The following is an 18,971-nucleotide window of genomic DNA, read 5'->3' on the forward strand; positions in this document are numbered from 1 at the left end:
GATCAGTTTGTCTATTTGTCCAGCTGCTTGGGCTTGAACTTTCAGGGGCATGCACATGCCACTAAAATGCTATTCAAATATCTTAGATGAGTAGATCATTTGTGGAATTTTTCTCTGGCAGTAACACAGGCAATCATTAATGTACTTGGAATTTAGGTCCGTCTTGAGATTGCATTCATAAGCTAAACCTACTACCAATGCCTGCTTGACAATTCCATCAGTATCTGTACGTTTACATTTTGCTCCTCTTATCAAAACGTGTGCATATTTATTATGTGTCCTGTGAAACAGTGAATTTACAAGTAATGCATTTCCACATTACTGTACACTGACAATTGTATGCCTGTTAATTCTGTAAGCAGTCATATATAACACAACTATGCCCTCATTATTTTAATGTTTTTGGGATTACGCCACAACATCAAGCGTTAAAAAATCTTGTCTCTTTTTGAACTCTCCATGCTATCATTTAGCACAGCTATTTTGCTGGCAGTCACGATTGCCCACACAGAGTAATTCACAAAGAGACATACTTCTACTCTGTTAAAAATAGATATGGATATGCAAACATACTAATTTATGTCTGCACAGCACTCCTGGAACAGGGACCTAACCCTTTACTTCCATGGTCAACCCTCTAGTGGCTTCGTAAAGGCACTCCAGCTTCAGGTGGGATCTGCGCCTATTGTTAGACGTCGAGGGATGCTCTTCGTGCAGGAAGATGAATCCAAAGGCGTTAAAGGAGCGAGAAGCCAAGCTTTACATGGCCAAGGCAAGAAAAGAAAAAAGGGATCGAAAAAGGTCAAAGTCCAGGTCTTCGACGTCGCGCGACTCCAAGAAGAAGAGGAGACATGCTTCTCGACGTTGGTCGTCGAAGTCTGTGGTGTCGAGGTCGCCTTCTCCTGCTCCTCGACGTCGAGAAAAGGACTTTGTTTCCCCTTCACCTTCAGAGTCTCCTCAGGTGACTCCGGCTCAATCTCCTTCCTATAAAGGGACTCCAGAGCAGGCGACGACGCTGAGATTCTCACTGACGAATTCGGCTGATGATGAGGCTCCTTCGGCTCCGGCTGTTCCACCTGTGGCTCCAGCAGCTCCGACTTCACAGGTACCTCGATTGGATCCGGAACCGGCTTCTTATCCTCAGTTTCTGACGCCGGGTTCTGATCCATCGCATTTTCTTAATGCCATGTATGGTGTGTTCGCCAGAGCCTCGGACCCCTCTGGAGCACCTTTGGGTCCCATGGGTCCTTTGGCATATAGTTTGGGTGTGCCTCATCAGTATCCTCAGGCCCCCTTTATGCTGTTCATGCCAGCGACGTCGTCCTGGTCTTTTCTGGCTCCGTGGATGTCGACGCCGTATGGTCAGTCCCCGGCTCCATGCCGTGAAGCCTCTCGGATTCGATTGGCGCCGGCTATGGATCCACCTTCGACGCCGCTCCCGGAGCCGTCGACGCCGCGTGTGGCGCCGCTGACGCCGCAACTGAAGGTGCATTCGAGGAGCGAGGCGCAGAGGTTATTGGAAGAGGAGCAGTACCAGGCTGTAGAGAGGGAGGAAGGAGAGGTGTATGACACAGAGGATGTGTTCGAGGACTTGTGTGAGGCAAGTGGATTTGATACTTCTCTAGAGTGGGACTTTGTTTCTCAAAGGCTTCTCCCTCTAAGGATGTTGCTCCATAACATACAGTTATTAGAAAGGCTGCGGAACTTTTGGACTTGCAGCTTCCTGTGGCAGAGTATAAGCCTAATCTTCTCACTGAAGTGCTTCACTCTCCATCTTCGGTGGTTAAGCCACTGTTGCCATTTATTGATGCTCTGACTGAGCCAATACTAGATGTGTGGCGCAATCCTCTTTCAGCCCCTGCAGTTTCGAGGTCAGTCTCAAGAAGGTATAGACCTGCTCCTGGAGATCCAGTTTTTCTTTCCTCTCACCCTGCTCCTGAAAGTCTGGTGGTGCAGGCTTCTTGCTCGAAGCAATCATCAGGGGTGTTTTTGCAGGCTCCTGCAGACAGAGAATCTAAAAAGTTGGAGCAATCTGCGAAAAAGGTCTTTTCTAAGCCCAGTATGGCACTAAAATCTACCATAACACTTGTCTCTTGGGCAGGTACATTCATGCTTTAATGGACTCTGCGAAACAGATTCTCACTAAGTTATCTGAGGAGGGCAAGGGGAATCTGAATGAGTTGTTGGTGGATGCTCAAGCCGCTGCTCGCCAGGTAATCCAGTTTGGTCTGGATACAGCGGATTCTGTTGCTAGAGTAATGGGCTCGTCTATTGCGACAAGGAGGCATGCATGGTCAAAATCTTCTGGGTGCTCTCCTGACGTGCATGCTGCTCTTATTAATTTGCCATTTGATGGTTCCAAGCTTTTTGGTGAAAAGGCAGATTCTGCCCTCAGTGATTTAAGGACAGTAAGTCACCGGCGAGGCCTTTGGGTCTGCAGAATCAGTCAAGAGGCTATGGATATAAAATATACCGTGGCTTTGGGAGGTCTTCCTTTCGTGGGTCCAGGCAGCCTCAGCAACAGCAGCAGCAGCAGAACCCCTTGTATAGAAGCTACAGGGGTAAAGGCAGAGGTCGCCTTCGTGGAGCCGGACGTCAACCCTCTTCCTCCTCCTCCTCTACTTCCCCAGCCCCTCCTGGTAATGCAGAAAAGCAGCCCTAGATCCGCCATCCTGGATCATGTGGGTCCCGTGGGAGGTCGGCTTACCCATTTTCTACAGGATTGGAAATTAGTCACTTCGGATCTTTTGGGTTTTAGATCTTGTAGAAAATGGGTACACCCTTCCCTTCAGGGAATTCCCTCCTCCTTACCCTCCTTGCCAGGGGTTTTGCATGGAGGATAATTTGCTCCTCCTTCAGAAGGAGGTTCTTACCCTGTTACAAAAGGGGGCGATAGAGGTGGCTCCAGAGCAGGAAAGGGGTCAGGGATGCTACTCCTGGTATTTTCTGATCCCCAAGAAGGATTGCGGGTTACGTCCTATCCTGGACCTCAGAATCTTGAATCTGTTTCTCAAGCAGGAGAGATTCAAGATGCTCACCCTAGCGCAGGTCCTTCAGGCGCTGCAACAAGAGGACTGAATGTTGTCCATCGATTTGCAGGATGCGTATTTCCACATCCCACTCCGGAAGTCGCACAGGAAGGATCTCCGTTTTACAGTTGGGTCGCATCACTACCAGTTTGCGGTCCTTCCGTTTGGTCTTACTACCGCACCTCGAGTCTTCACCAAGATGATGGCAGTGGTGGCTGCCCATCTCAGGAGGTCGGGGATTCCAGTTTTCTCCTACCTGGACGACTGGCCTCTGAAGGCGGAGTCGCCAGTGATGGTGCTTCATCATCTGCAGGTTATAACCCAGCTGTTGTACAAATTGGGTTTTTCGATAAATGTACCCAAGTCTCACCTGGTGCCCTCTCAGCGCAACCTGTTCATAGGGGCAGTACTGGATACCACTGTGTGTCGAGCATTCCCTCCACCGCAAAGGATTCTCGACATTCAGGAAATGATTCCCTTGTTTTACAATGGAGCGGTTGTTCCGGTTCCGAAGGTCCTTCGCCTGCTCAGTCTGTTCGCTTCCTGCATTCTGTTGGTCAACCATGCACGCTGGCACATGAGGGCACTCCAGTGGTGCCTCCGCAGGCAGTGGTATCAACACAACGGAGATCTCAGGGAGTCAGTCAGGATCTCCAGAGAAGCTGCAGTGGATCTGTCTTGGTGGAGCGTGGAGGGCAATCTGTCTCAAGGAAAGCCCTTTCATCTTCCTCCATCGGTGGCCACAGTGATAACAGATGCCTCTACCCTAGGGTGGGGTGGTCATCTGGGGGATCTGGAGATCAAGGGTCTTTGGTCTCCAGAGGAAAGATCGTCTCGTATCAATCTTCTGGAATTGCGGGTGATACGTTTGGCGCTCAACGCCTTTCTCCCTTCCATCTGCGGTCAGTCAGTTCAAGTCCTGATGAACAACACTGCCGCGATGTGGTATGTCAACAAGCAGGGAGGAGTAGGGTAGTACCGTCTCTGCAGAGAGACTTTGCGGCTCTGGTCCTGGGATCAGGACCATGGGATTTGCTTGATGGCAAATTATCTGGCCGGGGTGTTGAACGTGCTTGCGGACAGTCTCAGTCGGCAGTTCTCCGCCAATAGCGAGTGGAGGCTTCATCCGGAGGTAGTTCGACACGTCTTCCAGACGTGAGGAACTCCTCGAGTGGACCTGTTTGCCACTCTCGAACGCGCACTGCCCGTCGTTCTGCAGTCTCCAGTTTGCAACGCTGGAGGGGCAGGTTCTACACCCCCACCTCCAGAGCCTGCACCTTCATGCCTGGAGATTAAACGGAGCAACCTGAATTCTTTTTCTCTCCCGCCTGACGTGGTGGATGTTATTTCATCGGCCAGGCGACACTCCACCAAGTCTATCTACTCCTACAGGTGGTCAAAATTTGTTAGATGGTGTGTAGAGAAATCTATTGATCCTCTGAAAGCGCATCTTTCTGATGTTCTTTGTTTTTCACTTCATTTTACTCAGCAGGGTTGTGCTGTGGCCACTGTTAAAGGATATTTGTCGGCTTTGTCGGCTTTTCTTTGCTTGCCCAATCAGCCTTCTCTGTCTAAGTTTCCAATAGTCTTAAGGTTCATTAAGGGGCTTATGAACATGTTTCCACCCACTCCTTTTATTATGCCCCAGTGGGATTTAAATCTGGTGATGACTTTTTTAATGGGTTCTACGTTCAAACCTTTGCATAGTTGTCCATTGAGACTACTGACATTTAAAACGGTCTTTCTGGTGGCTATCATTCCGGCTAGGAGGGTGAGTGAGCTCCAGTCTTTGAGTTCAAAGCCTCCTTTTCTGACCATACATGCTGAAAGGATGGTACTCAGGACCAGGGCTGCTTTTCTGCCTAAGGTGGTAACTCCCTTCCATCTAGGACTGTCCATTACCCTCCCTACTTTCTATCCTCACCCTTCCAAGGAGGAGGAGAGACTTCATCGTTTGGATCCAAAGAGGGCTATTAGCTTCTATTTGGATAGAACAAAGGACTTCCGTCAAGATGATCAGCTCTTTGTTGGATATGCTGGTCGTATGAAGGGCAAGGCAGTGCGCAAGCGCACTTTATCCAGGTGGATCATCTTGTGCATCAAGATATGCTACTCCCAAGCTGGTAAGGAGCCTCCTCCTGTAGGCATGAGAGCTCATTCCACCTGGGCTAAGTCGTCTACTTCTGCCTTGTCCAGGGGTTTCCTGTATTGGACATCGGTAAAGCCGCAACTAGGGCCTCCCTCCACACTTTCGCGAAGCATTACTGCTTGGATTCCGAGGTGAGGAGGGACGTCCATTTTGCGCGCTCTGTATTGCAAGATTTGGTATAGATGTGTGGACACCCTCCTCCGGGGGTTGGACTGCTGTGGAGTTCTATTCGTAAGGTGAGGAATCCGCAGGCAGATGTATCTATCAGAAGAACAAGTTACTTACCTTCGGTAACGCTTTTTCTGGTGGATACAGTATCTGCCTGTGGATTCCTTACTGACCCACCCACCTCCCCATTGTCCACCCTTTTATACCTTAAAAGATGAGGTATTGGTTTTTTGATGTTTTTGTGTACTCAAGACTTTATTACCTCTGTTTGTCCATTGTTGACTTATTTGAAATTTGAGCTTTCTTATTTCATTTTACTCTGACTGTATTGGTGTGAATTCTGTGTACTATGTATGCATTGCCTCTATAGTCGGTCTGCCCGTTTTGCCTCGATGGCATGGAAAAAATGGGTGGAACTGATGTCATCACACCGATGTGGTCTTTTTATGGCTCCGGTGACGTCATGCGGAGCCGCGTGCGGAGCCATGACGCTGAGATGACCTCGTCGGCGCGGGGAGCTAGGGAAAAAGTTCAGTGGAATGCTGGCGCAGGGGATATTCATAAGGTGAGGAATCCACAGGCAGATACTGTATCCACCAGAAAAAGCATTACCAAAGGTAAGTAACTTGTTCTTTATTTATGTTTTGGTTTTTAAACATAAATAAAAGGCATTGTCATTTACAATGCCAATAGCTTAAACTATCCCAAATGCGAGACCTATTGTATTCCAAATGCTTGAAGGCATTGCTGAGTTGCCCAGTTGGTCTCCCATGGCCCCTGAAGAACTCCCTGTTTGCTACATGTTAAATAAACAAGCCGGTGGTCACAACTGCGCATGAGGGACCCTCCTGCAGTAAGAGAAACTGATTAAAGAAAATAGTGCTTACAGATAAAGAAGGCGTACTGTGTAACAACCAAAGTAAAAGGGTCAGTCCTCATGGGCGATTACATATGAAGACAAGGCGGTACTAAGGAGGGACTAACAAGCCTAATAAGAAATCAGAAGCCAGCAGTTACGAAGAACAATGACACAAGCCAAGGACAAATATGGGCGTAGAATGGGTGGGTCTTCAAGTACATACTCCAATACAGCAAAGTTCGCAGAGCATGCGCTGCCCAGGCTCGACCTAAGAAAAGAGCTGGAAAGCTGCTCTGTGCCGTGCTTTTCAGCTTAATTTCCTGCCATCATGTGATTTCGGCTCCTCATCGGTTGACCTTGTGAAGGGAGCCAAAATCATGTGACACACAGTGGTACAGTGTGAGTTGGCAGGTCTGACATAGGCAGCCTCACTGCAAATGCTGCATCATGCTACCATCATGCTTGTGGCAGGCTGGTGGTGTTTAATACGCAAGGAGATCTCTTTGCACTTCTGCAAGCTTTCAGTGCCATTTGCTGGCACCTGCTGTTAGTGTTTTTCTGTGAGCGACCCAACAGAGTAATCACTGCTAGCCAGATTTGCGAGCTGTAATCTGACTTTCAGGTCCACCAAATTGTGACTGATAGGGAGATATACTATATGGCTAAAAAACAAAATATTCTGCAACTAATTTGCGGTGTTTCACCTGCAGGCAGCTACATATAAAATAACACAAACCTTAAATGAAAAATAAATTAAAGTTCCACTCATCAGTAGGAAATGCACTGTTGTTACTTTTGAAACCTCTATTGGTTAATGCGATTACTCCACATATTTGGAAGTGTAACCAGAGAGCCAAAGAAATTAATCCTTGTTGGTGAATTGGGGGAATAGTGACTTTTATATTTTTAGTGCTACCAGGTCCCAGCCTGTGACAGAAAGCACTGTGAATATATGTAATTATTTTCAACTTGCACATATGCACAGTATAAGACAGAATGCCCCAAAAATATGTCGATTTAAGATGAAAAGTGCTTCCAAAATATAGATGCTATTTCAAAATATACTATTCCAAAATAATAGATTTCAGACTGCACCTAGAGGAAACATTTGTATACCTGCCTCTTAAAAACACTAACTCCATAGTTCAGTAAGCAGCACCCTTCTATTACCTCTCAAAAGGAATATATGGCTGTCAGGAAAGTTCGAGTAAACTCCCTTAATTAAAGCCAACACCAACTTCCAAGTTAACCAGCTGCACACATTTCCGTTCTTTTAGGCAGCAGGTAACCTAGCCAGATGGCTTGTTTCTTGTTGAGTTGTCTGTTCTTCTCACAGCACCACAGCACAGGAGAATCCCTCCCTTCCACTTCAGCTGGGAATTCTCAACTACCATCCCATAAATGGTTGTCTTTTATGTAAAAGTAGGGGAACGTTTTACTTAAACAAAAATTGTATGGGCACGTTGTGCCCTGCATATCACGCCCACTTTGACCTCTGATTCCAGTCTACCTTTTACCACAGATTCCACCCTGTCCAGCCTATTTAGTGTATATGGGGCATGCTGATTGTTAACTGTAACTAAAAAGCAACTTACTGGCCTTTGGTAATGCCTTATCTGGTAGAGACTGTAGCTTCAGATTCCTTACCTTAGAATATTCCTAGGCAATCGACTGGATCAGGAAATGATCTGAGCAACCCCTTTCCGCACAGGTAGGTGGTGTCGTTCAGCTCCACGTGGCGCTGTTGGTGTCCGTGCCAGAAATGATGTGCACGTTGCCTATAAAGGTGCCACCCCAGCACTCTCACCTCAGTTCTTAAATGTTTTCCCGGCAACCAGAAGCACAGAGTCAAGCTGAAGAGCAATGAAAAATGTGTCAAAGTGAGGTTCTGAAGGATCTCTTCAATCATAAATGGAATACAATTTGCAGAAGGGAAGAGGATAGGAGGGTTGATAAGGAATCTGTTTCTAGATAGTCTCTGCCAGAGAAGGCATTGCAAGGTAAGTTACTTGTTCATCTGATTGAGACTTCTAGCCACAGATTCCTTACCTTAGAATAGATACCAAAGCAATCTCTCCCCGGAGGAGGTTCTGTGGACTGTTTTAGACTAAGAATCCCTTGAGGAGTGAATGGGCAAAGTACCCATCCTTCCAAATCGGATTGTCGACGCAGTAGTGTTTGACAAATGTGTGCAGTGATGCCCATGTAGCTGCATAGATGTATAACCTCTGTACATAGGATTCAGGCCCCAACACTGCCCTGCTTGCTGCAATACCACATGGCAGTGGTGTTGTCTGGGAACGCCTGAACCAGCCTTCCCTTGATGGAAGGAAGAAAGGCTTTCAATGGCAGACGGATCACTCTCCGTTTCAACAGATTGATGTGGAGCTGAGACTTCGTCGGAGACCAGAGGCCTCTGATCTCTGCCTCTTATAGGTGGACGCCCCCATCAAGAAGTGACGTATCTAGCCCCACTATGAGCTCTGGAAGGGGAAGAGAGAGAGGTCTGCTGTTGAAACAATCACAGTCTGTAATCCTCCACTGCAGGTCTTTTGCAATTCCCTCCAATATCTGGACCAGGTTGGAGAGATTTCCCTAATGCTGTACCCACTGAGTCTTTAAGTCCAACTGCAGAGCCTGCATATGCCAACGGGCATGTTTTACCAACAGAATGGGGGAGGTTATGAGGCCTAGCAGCCTCAGGGTCAGTGTTAAACTAAATTCAGGAAAGAGGCTTAAACAGGAATCATACCCTGAATATCCTGGACTTGCGTTCCAGAGGATAAACCAGACACTGCACTGTATCCAGAACAGCTCAGAATAAAGGGGGTGTCTAAGAGGGAAACAGGTGTGACTTCGGCTCATTGACAGTGTACCCCAGTTAGTGCAGGAGGTCTGCCATAGTGTGGAGGTGGGAGATGACTGCTTGGGTTGAGCCTGCTTTCAACAGCCAATTGTCTAAGTAGGAGATGACTGGAACCCCTGACCTCTGCAGATGTGCTGCAGCTACTGCCATCACCTTGGTGAACACCCAAGGAGCACTGATAAGGCCAAAGGGGGAGCACAGCGAACTGATAATGCTCCTGGCCCACTGTGTACCACAGGTAGCGTCTGTGGGAAGGCAGGACGGGGATGTGGAAATATACATCCTGCAAGTCCAACACTACCATCCTATCACCAGGTTCGAGGGCAGATAAGACCGAACAAGGGTGAGCATCCTGATTTTTTCCTTTTTCAAGAAATCATTGAGAGGGCGCAGAATTAATATAGGACGGAGACCTCCAATCTTCTTTGGTACCAGAAATTAGCGGAATACCATCCACAAACTACTTTTGACACTGGCACCCTCTCAATGGCTCCTTTAGCCAGAAGGGCCAGTACTCCCTGTCGCAAGAGCGCATGGTGGTCCTCAGTCTGCCAGTCTGGCGAAGGAAGTAGTGGTGGCGGGGTTTGTTGGTTGGGGAGGGTCTAACCCCTTTGGACATCAGTGAGGGATTTATTGAAGGTTAGTAACAGTTCTCATGGGAATACTTTCGGTTGAAGCACCTCTGTCAAGACATTTGTTTTGACTTGAACTGTGGGCAGCTGCAGGACCTCAGCCAGCCTCCGGACCACCATTGCAAAGGAAGTCCCTTCCTCCCTGGCCACTGTGGGAGGCGAGAGTAGGCCAGTGTCTATCGAGGCGTCTAGACAACTAGCATCAGCTAAGTCCTCATAGCAGTTGTCATCAGCCATGGACTCTGCTGGGAGGTCAGTGTAGGTATTTGGATCCCCTCCTTTCATGTTCCTCAGTAAGCTCTTCAGTACAATAGGGCTCTGTCTCCAATTCAGGCAAAGTGGGCCTGGTCGGAGCAAGAACTGTGGTAATACAGAGTCGGGAATCACAATGTGTTCAGCACCACCAATAAACATCGGTTGCATTGTGAACGGCTCCACTGGAATGGTCCCCAGAGGTGGTTGTAATGTCACAGTGGGGCCAATACAGATCTACCAACAGATCTTAAGGGGTTGACTGGCACTGAAAGCAGACCCGCTGGCAGATCCCCAGTCCAAGACCTCCCAATGCCGATAGGACCTGAAGGTGCGCCAGAGTGGTTTGACAGCTCAAAAATTAGGCTCATGTCCTCATAAAAATCTCACAACTTTTTGGAGATCGTACCAGTTCTAGGAAATTTAGGGAAGCGTAGAGCAGACCCAGTTTCTGATGTTAGCTTCACAGGAACCACTTGCGATCTAGTTCTGGATTTGTGGAGTCGTTCTCTCGCGTCATTCAAAAATGGGTTCAAAGCGGAAAATTTTATGACCTAAAAGACCTCCTCCACCACTGCTTTTAGTCTGTGCCCTAAGGATAGGGCTTCCGCTAGCCCCAGGCCAGCAAGCACCTTGTCAAGCAGGCGAAGGGGGAGTCCTGCCTGCGACCGACGGACCCCCGTCCCAGGGTCTTGGGGGAGTGACAAGCCAGGGGGCGGGGCCCAGGCTGGGGGTGCCTTCCCTGGAGCCCGCCGGGGTCCCTTGCCCTGGCCTAAGATCCCGGGCCCGGATGTGCAGGGGAGTCCTCCCTGGGCCCACGGGACACAGTCCTGGGCACCTTGCTATGCTACAGGCCCAAGGACGGGAGGGGGACTGCCTCGGGCCCCTTTCAGGGCTCCTGAACCTAGCCAAGCAGGGAAAGACTCCCGGGCTCGACAGAACCCCATCCCGGGCCGTTGGCAAAGCGGCAGGTTGGGGACAGAGCCCAGAGAGGGCGCGCCCACCCAAGAGCCTTCTGGGGACCCTGGGCTCAGACGCACAGGGAAGGCCTCCCCAGGTCTGCAGGACCCAGTCCCGGGCACTTTGCCATGTGGCAGGCCCAAGGACAGAGCCAAGGATGGGGAGGGGGCACTCAGGGGCCGCGGTCATAGCTCCTGAACCTGGGCGAGTAGGGAAATACTCGACGGTCTTACCCTGGCAGGAGAAGCACTTCCCCTGCTCCCAAGGCTGGAAAAACAAAACAAAACAAAAAATTGAAATCCCACTGCTGTAAACAGCAGAGGAATTTCCTGGATGTGTGCAAAGGAGATAAAGGTTACGTCCTTGGCACACGGCCACCGTGGCAGAGGACATGACCGTTATGTCCTTGGCACAGAAAGGGTTAAAGACTTGAAGGGTTGTATGTTGTTAAGTACAGCTAGCTTGGAATCTAAAAACCTTTTTGAGTAAAAAAAGCACCTTTTTTTCATAAATCGTTTGAACGTCACAGCAAGCATCTAGTGATTTCAGCCACTTTCTTTCTAGCCCTTTGTAATAAGTGAGCTCTGTTGTAACTACTAGCGATACTGGTTCTCTTATTTTAAACTTGCAATTAATAATTCATTAATTACCGCTGGAGTATTTATTTGCTCCTAAAATGTTATGTCTATATTTCATTAAAAAATATAAACTGAGGGGTGTGGCCAAGATGGCGGGTGGCTAGGACGAGTTTCCTGATCGCTCTGAGCGACCGCTGACATTAGCGCACTTTAGAGCCCACCAGCTCCCTCTACATTGGCATTGGTGTGCGCCTAAGTCTCCTGATAGATCCGGGCATTTGCTGGCATACTCTGGAGTGGAGTGGAGGACAACCGGAGGGGGGCCCAGTAAGCCAGAGGAGGCAGATGGTGCGTGAGCCTGAGCGCAGCCCCGTCCTGAGCCTAGTCTGAGATGGGTTCCCGCGATGAGCACGGAGCGACAGGTGAGAGTGGCAACATCAGCGGGGGGCACCCGTGCACTACCGGGCGCCGGCCTTGGTGGGTGCCCCCCCTGATTGACTGGACCTATCTGGGGAGGATCAGCGGGGGTGCAGCGCCGCGGGGCGGAGCCGATGACCCCCTACAGATTGACTTGCTGCTGGGGGGGCTCATCCCATATTAAGTGCCCCCGTGGACTTTCCGCTCGTCTTCTGGGCCGGAGGGGATTGTGTCCCCTGTGCCTTGGCCCCTAGCTTGCAGCACGCCTTTGGGAGTGCTGGGTCCTACGGTGCGGAACTCTCTGCGGTGGACCTCCCGTTGGAGCCCTCCCGCCTCTCCCTGAGCTCTGCTTCATGCAGCGCCCCCCCCCCACTGCAAAACTCAGCATCCTACCAATGAGCGAAGGGGGCACGCAACCTCACATCCATCCCCCCTGTATTTTGACCGGCCCCGGAGCCTCGGCGGACCCTTACGGCCACACACAGAGTTGCGCTGGTCCGACCGGGACTGCCCCAGCCCCATTGACAGCCGAAAAAGGTCTGGTTCTAGATTGACCCAGGCATTAACCTGGAGCAGCATCCATCAGCGAGACGCGTGGCTGGAGTCACATACCTATGCTTTGTGCTCAGGCTGGCGGATTGAACGCAACAAGAGGCTCTGGGCCCTCCTGGGAGGTAGCGCGAAGGAACGCTGAACATGCTGTAGTTTGAAAGTCCAGCAATAGGATATTTTTACCGGGGACCCAAACCCGTGCGCAGGAGCTGAGGCTTACAGAGACCCGGGGAGGGCACTCGCATTAACTGCCATTTGCTGTATTTCAACCGTAATGGGATCTTGAACAGCGGGTGCCCCGGAGTTACCACACGAGGTCTGCAAAGTCAGCGGGAATCACTCAAGGGGAAGATTAACGTTGGACCACCACTGGCACTGAGACACACAGGAACCTAGCAACATGGCGGTAAACAGATCCAAGAAAGACTGCTGTCTTAAGGACATGTTCGGCAAGCAAGGTGGCACCGCGGCAGAGGTCAAGTTAGCCCCTGCAGGCACAGACCTTAAATCAGACCCTGAAGATGGGATGCCCGGTAACTGAGACCTTTCTGGAATCACTGTTCACCTTGTTGCGTGTGAACCTGCAGGCGATGAAATCAGACCTGGCCACGGAATTGCGTGAAGTGCGCCGAGATATAGACGAGGTGGGTGAAAGAGTGGCCGCGCTTGAAGATAGGGTGTCTACCCGAGAAGAAGAACTGGGTTGGCTCCAACAAGAGGTCCTGAGGCTCAAGGAGAAACCTCTAGACCTTCAGGCACATAACGAAGACCTGGAGAACAGCTCACGGAGAAACAACATCTGCGTCAGAGGGATACCATCAAAAGAAGAAGGGTCCAATCGCAGAGAATACCTTACAGAGCTCTTTCAACAACTCCTAGGATCTACAGACGACCCCCCCTGCAATTGGACTGCGCCCATCGGGGGGGCCCTGAGTGATCAGGAAAGGGACCCCCCGGAAGACCCATGGTGTGCTTGCAGGATTTCTAAACCAAAAGAGGAGATCCATAAAAAAGCACGGGATGTGCACCCTGTTCAATTTAAAGGCCACACACCAGTGCTATACCAAGACCTCTCCCGGATGACTCGGAAGCGTAAGGTCTTCTGCCCAATCACAGACCACCTGAGGACAACTAGCATCCCTTACGCTTGGGGCAACCCTTTTCATATCATCTTTCACTACGAAGGTGTGCTCCGCCAGATTCGGTCCCCCAAGGAAGCATGTGCCCTGTTGCATATCGACACACTCGAGGACTCTGGAGACGGGCCCCCGCGGGCGACTGGTCTGCACCGACAAACATGGCAAACAGTCAAGAGTTGCCAGCGGAGAGTGAAACCGGATCAAGACATCATTAGCAAAGAGCAGCAGGCGTTCTTCCTTAGCCCGTAGCAGATTGGCAGCATAAGGAAGCTAAACATCGAGAAGATCGAGAATATGGAGACTACAACCCTCCCGATGACCCCCTATGTCTCTTCCTCCGCCTTGGAGACCTTCTAACTGGACCTATTTGGTCCTTCTCAGCTGTAGACCGCCCCAACTTTACAGATCGGATGAACTTTGGTCTTCAGAAAGTTTTATATGTTAACATTTTTATTTGTCTTGTTAGCTTGTTGGGGTTTAGATTACTTTATTGGGGTGCCCCTTCCAATGAACCGCACCAGATAACCCCCACTCTTATGGGCTTGATCATCAGACCCCCTCCTCTTCAAGGCGCTAGGAACCTTAGACACGGAACGGGGGTGGCATTGGCCCGATCCCTCATAGCACGCTTCCTTCCCTGTCCCTATGAAAATTAAGATCATAATCCTCAAAGTTCGTGGACTCAAAAACCTGGTTAAGAGGTTGACGGTACTTTCTCAGTTGGAGCACATTCAGGGCGATATATGCCTTCTCCAGGAGACTCACTTACTGCCTAAAGATGCACAGAGAATGTACACCAGGAGGTTCCCGCACCAATTTTGTTCATCGGGGAATGGGAAGGTTGGGGAGTGGCTATATTCCTCTCTAAACACTTCCCTGGTGGTGCTCTAGGGCCTATAGCGGAGATTAAGGGCCACCTCCTAGCATTCTGAATGCAATTAGGCACAATTCATTTCACTGTTGCTTCGATATAATCCCCAAACGAGCAGCAGGAGCCCTTCCTGTTGGACGCCCTAGCCAGCGTTCTCCACACCCCTGATGCAGCTGTGGTTGTGGGTTGGGACCTGAACCTTGTGATAGAGGTAGAACGGGATCGCTCGGGCCACAGATCTGGTAACTCAGGCGCTCTTTCCCCTGCGAGGCGGTAGTAGTGCGAGCTGCATGACGTGTGGCGCGCACATCACCGAGCCACACGTGATTACACCTTCTATTCTGCAGCCCACAAGTCTTTCACCCACCTAGACCACTTTCTAGCTTCTCTGTTGGCATGGCAACGCGTGATCGCCTCTACCATTGAGCCTTGCTCGCTGTCTGACCATGCACACATAACAATGACTCTCTGCGCCTCCGACCTTTCCTGGCAAACACCTCCTTGGCTCCTCCAAGAGACATTACTGCAGTCAGGGACTACGATCATACACTTAAAAAAGCCTTACAAGACTTCCTAGAGCTTAACGACACAGGCACCACTGCGCTGTCTTCGGTTTGGAAAGCCTTAAAACTGGTGATCCGGGGAGCTCTTACTGCAAAATCAGCTCACGATAACAATTTGAGAAAGACCAAGTGGAGTGAGCTAGAGAGGTCTGTGCTAGAGCCAGAATTGATACACAAGCGCACCAGTGACCCCCATATTTGGAGGCAGTTGGAGAAAGAGCGGCTCTAACTTAAACAATTAGATCTAGATAGGGTCGAGCATGCAATGTTACTCCTCAAACATAAATTTTATGTAGGAAGCAATAACGGAGGCCGCATACTTGCACATCGGCTCCGTAGCATGCAGTTCGCACTGTCGGTCAAATCAGTTCAGACAGGCCTGGGAGCCATAGTGTCTGACGTTCACAGCATTGCAGACGCCCTTTCAGGCCTATTACTCGGGGTTGTATAAATGCTAATGTGGCAGCTTGGCAGACCCCCATACATACCTTGCTGCGGGGGCAGTTTCCCCCCTCCCCTGACGGATGCTGAACGCCTAGCTAAGCCCATTCGCATTGAAGAAGTCATCTCTGCGATTGCTCGCCTAAAGCCCCAGAAGTCGTCTGGCCCTGACGCGTTCAGCGCGGAATTTTATAAGACCTTTTGTGTGGAGCTTGCCCCAATATTGACTCGCTTATTCAACCCATTTGCTGAGATGGGCACCCTTACAGAGTCCATGCTTCAAGCTTCGATATCAGTCATCCCGAAACCTGGCAAATACCCTAAGCAGTGCAATTCCTACCACCCTATATTGCTTTTAAACATCGGCGCGAAACTGTTCGCCAGTGTGCTAGCCCACCGCCTTAACCCTCTGATGCCTGGCCTCAAAGACCCTGACCAATGCGGGGACAATACTAAACGAATCTGTCATCTGATTGACAAGTTGTAGTGTTTCCGGGAGGAATCCATACTGCTGGCGGTTGACGCTGAGAAAGCGTTTGACAGAGTGCACTGGCCCTATCTCTTCGCAACCTTAGAACACTTTGTTTTGGGCCCACGCTTCTGAGGCTGGATCAAGAGAATTTGTAGCTTCCCCTGTGCGGTGGTCCGAGTGAATGGTGTGAGCTTCCAAAGCTTTACTATCGAGCGGGGCACGCGTCAGGGCTGCCCCCTCTCATTGCTTCTTTTTGCTTCATATATGGAGCCCCTGGCACAGCGTCTGAGAGACAACCCTAAAGCCGAGGGTAACCGAATGGAGCTGACATTTTATCAGCCTTTATGCTGATGACGTTATCTTCTCTTTCACTCAACCGCTGGTTTCTCTCCCAGCTATTGTTCAGGAGCTCCGGGACTTTGGTGCAGCCTCGAGGTTATGAGTGAACATGCAGAAATCGCAAAACGTGAAACTTAATATCACCCCAATTCTGAATTGGCCCTACGTTCCCAGTTCGACTTTCAGTGGGTCACAAACGATCACCCCTATCTCGGCCTGGCCATTAACCGAAGCCTCTCCAAATCTGCAGACACCAACTACCCAAAACTACTTTCCCTGATCCGGAAAGATCTGACACAATGGCAACGTCTGCCACTCTCATGGCTTGTCAGAGTTGCAGCCGTAAAGATGAATGTCCGTCCGCGAGCCCTCTACATATTTCAAACCCTTCCATTAGCTGCACTGACTGGCATGATCCACACTCTCCAAAGAGAGATTGAGCACTTTATCTGGGGGAAGACGAAACCTAGGCTGCAGAAACAACTTCTGCAGCGTTCTAAACGAGATGGCGGACTCTCAGTGCCCAATCTGTCCCCCTACTAATAGGCTGTACAACTGCACTATTTGGTGGAATGGAATCTGCCTCTGATGGGGAAGCACTATGTCTTCATGGACGAAACAGTCGCGGGATCACGCATCTGGAGGGAGGTGTAGTTGACTCAACCTCACAGGGCGTGGGGGCTTTACTCCTCGCCGGTAACGTGCCCGGCACTCCAGACCTGGGATAAGGTAGCAATCGCAGCGCCCCTCACCACGTTCCCCTCACCCATGATGTCTCAGTTTGCCAATCTGGACTTCCCTCCCGGCAAGTGCTCACACACCGCTAAGCGCTGGCTAGCGGGTGGGTGTAAGCGCATAGGAAGCCTCTTTGACCACATTGGCCCCATCCCTTTTGAACAATTAAAAACAGATTACGCCCTGCAGGAAGGCGACCGATTCACTCACTTGCAAATGACGCACTGGGTGCAGGGCTCTTCTATCCACTCGAAGGTGGGGAGACTGCATTCGAGAAGTGGTTGCTGCTCAAGTCAGATGATATGAAGCTTATCTCCTAGATCTACATACACCTCTCTAAGAACACGCAAAACTGCAAATCCCCAGGGCAGATTCGTTGGGAGACAGAGTTAGGCCGTGCACTATTGGACAAAGAATGGGAAGATATTTTCCATATGACACACCGAGACGGCCTATAAAATCAACTCTTATTGGTATTACACTCCCTCAAGCATGCAGAAATGGAATGATCAGAGTGACGGCCTATGCTGTAGGGGCTGCGGGAATCCAGAGACACTGATTCATCTCATATGGCTTTGTCCGAAACTGCAGTGATTTTGGGACCAGGTCCTAAACGACATAGACAGGGCGTTTGACTCTACAATAGCCAGATTCCCAGCCTACACACTTCTTGGGCCCCCCAACACACTTACATTCCCGCTTCGTTCCATTAAAGGAAGGCAGATGGCCCTGGCATTAAATGCCGCCCATAGAGTATTGTTAGCTAGTTGGGGTACAGATAAAACTCCCGACCACCGACAGTGGCTTCATCAACTTTGGTCACTACTGGCAAAGGAACAACTGTCGATGGTGACCGAATCGGATCCCTCTGTATACACTAAAATCTGGGCCCCCTTTAACTTTATCCTTTCCGCTGAGTTCAGGGAGCTAACATGCCCTAATTACCTACGAATCTACTACCAGATACTCAAGACGGGGGCAGGGAGAGGGGGGATGTGGAGCGGGCCGGACGCATAACTTATTCCTATTATACACTCCTCTTCCTTCACAACTGGTGGTTCATTCGGAAGTGGATGGGGTGAGGGTGGGGGAGGGGCTGGTTGTTTAATTCACTTTATGTCTTAGGAGTGTCTTAAGGCTCTTTAGTTTTACACACCTCACTACGACAATACCTGCATTAGCTGGTAATCACCAACCCTGTTTGAGCTGGGCCATGTGGGGATTGCCCTGAACTAAAAAAATTATACTTGAGGTATTTGTCACTGCTACGCATTTTACCCCTCGTCGCGGCCGGCCCATTGTGGGTTGTACGCGGCATGCTGTGTAACTCCTTCCCCAAAGTGTGCTACCAGTTTGATTGTGCTGTTGGAGCAGGCCTCTTGTTGGTGGTTGTTTCTGTATAGGACTGCTCCACACAGCATCCACTAAGTGTGATATTGGGACAACACGCTTCACTCCCATTTATGGTGCTGCACTAAGATGGTCTTCGCGGTCGTCCCGGTTGGGTTGTAGGCAGCATGCTGTATATTGATTTAACACTGTTTACCTTTTCAATAAAAATAGATTTGATGCTAAAAATATAAACCTTTAAATGGGGCGGTATGTTAGTGCTGTACAGTGTACTTGAGAAAATCGAAATGAAAACATAAAGAATCAAATCAGACTATCGGTAATTATTAAATTCAATTTGGCAAACTACTCTGATCTGCTTTTAGTATTTGCAGTATTCTTTTCCTATTTAAATAAACTTTAAGTATCTGCAAATTAAATTAACATCAAGACACTTTAAAAAAGAGGAAGAAGGAAATCCTTTCTGAAAGTAGGAATGGAGGAAAAAGGGAATGGAACACGTGGAGGGATAGCATAGGCCACACACGCCATTCATGAATACAGCAGAGTTTTAGAATATCAGATGATTAATCACAGGGCTTTACCTCACATGCCTTTAC

General features: G+C 49.6%; 1 protein-coding gene across 2 annotated transcripts in view; it reads left to right on the plus strand.

The window, feature by feature from the left end:
- DNAH7 (dynein axonemal heavy chain 7) overlaps positions 1–18,971 on the plus strand; it is a 1,967,826-nt gene that overhangs the window by 1,399,504 nt on the left and 549,351 nt on the right. The window lies entirely within an intron of this gene.

This window comes from Triturus cristatus, chromosome 3_2 (assembly GCF_964204655.1).
Source record: "Triturus cristatus chromosome 3_2, aTriCri1.1, whole genome shotgun sequence".
Lineage (NCBI taxonomy): Eukaryota > Metazoa > Chordata > Amphibia > Caudata > Salamandridae > Triturus > Triturus cristatus.